Below are 1,508 nucleotides of genomic sequence, written 5' to 3' on the forward strand. Positions count from 1 at the left end.
AGATATCCACTACAAAATAATGGTGGGAGAGAGAATTGTTAATGTTTAACTTTTAATTTTTTAAATAGGCATAAATCTTGCATAATTTGAATTGTAACTATTTTGATTGATTTCTCCACTAGTTTTTAGGTAGAATTATGATATTTTAATTTGTTGTTTTATAGGCATTTTTTTACTAATTGAATTGTTGCTCTTGTTTATATGAATTTTTTTCTTTTATATTTTAAAGGGTACTAGCTCAATGGTAGAGCACCTACTTTACAAGTAGGAGGATGGTGGTTCAATTCCATCGTGCCCTAATATGATTAAATTAATGATTAAATAAACTACCAAATAAACTACAATATAAACTATCAAATCAACTATAAAATCAACTACCAAATCAATTACCAAATATACTACCAAATCAATTACCAAATATACTACCAAATCAACACCAAATCAACTACCACATATACCACCAAATCAAATACCAAATATACTACCAAATGAACTACTATTTAATAACAATCATCTGTCAAATAAACTACCAAATAAATTACTAAATAAATCACCAAATAAATTACCAAATAAACTATTATTTAATAGCAATCAACAACCAAATCAATGATCAAATCAAAGACCAAATTAATGATTAAAATAGTTTAGTCATAAATTTGGTTGTTATATTAATGACCAAAAATAAACTACTAATGGTCACGTGATCAAAATTGGTCATATATCTACAATTTTTAGTAGTTTATTTAATCATATATTGTTGGTTTTGTACTACTGTGAAAACACAAGAACTACCTACAATCACTCCTAAAGTCACTAGTGTACAACCTTCACAACCCTTGGTTGTATATTAGAGGAAGGAGAGAGTAGAATGCACTATTAGTACACACAGAGGTGACACTCTAGTCTCATAAAATGTACTAGAAGTTGCCACAAATATGGTTGAGACAATTGGAGAGGATAAGGTGGAAACACAAGTCACTAATGAGACATAGAGTTAAATAGTTAGATAGATTCATTTGCACCTACAACACAAGATCAAGGTGCAATTAAAACCAATGAGGTAGAAAATGACAAGCCTAAAGAGACTAATTTGACACCCAAGATGAAGGTGCTAGCAACAATTTAAGCACTAGTAACTTTACCAAAATCTGGCACTCCTTCCAGTCAAACTCTTTAGAGGCTGAGCACAGATCTAACACCTTTGCAATTCTCAGTGTTGAGTCCTAGCTCATCAAAGGCTGAAGAGGTAATAACCTATGGAGATGTTACTGTAGATGAAGAAACTATTTTTCCTAAGTATGATTATGCATCAATAACAATTGAGTAGATGGGTATACCTCAAGAAGCTCTAGCAAGAAAGAAACATCAAGAACTACTCAGAAGGGAGCATAGGAAGAAGCAAGTTTTTCTTGATATCAAAGACATATTCTTAGATGCATTTAGTCTACCTACTCTAGATGAAACAAAGCTAATTATTGAACCATTGACCAACATGGTGGAAAGAGTAA

General features: G+C 31.0%; 1 non-coding gene across 1 annotated transcript; it reads left to right on the forward strand.

The window, feature by feature from the left end:
• Nucleotides 1–227: 227 nt before the first annotated feature.
• On the forward strand, nucleotides 228–299 carry TRNAV-UAC (transfer RNA valine (anticodon UAC)). Its single transcript has one exon. It is a non-coding gene; the product is annotated as a tRNA-Val (tRNA).
• Nucleotides 300–1,508: the final 1,209 nt, after the last annotated feature.

The sequence above is a fragment of the Cupressus sempervirens genome, chromosome 7 (assembly GCF_028749045.1).
Source record: "Cupressus sempervirens isolate cs-2001-9-10 chromosome 7, ASM2874904v1, whole genome shotgun sequence".
In the NCBI taxonomy this organism is placed as follows: domain Eukaryota; kingdom Viridiplantae; phylum Streptophyta; class Pinopsida; order Cupressales; family Cupressaceae; genus Cupressus; species Cupressus sempervirens.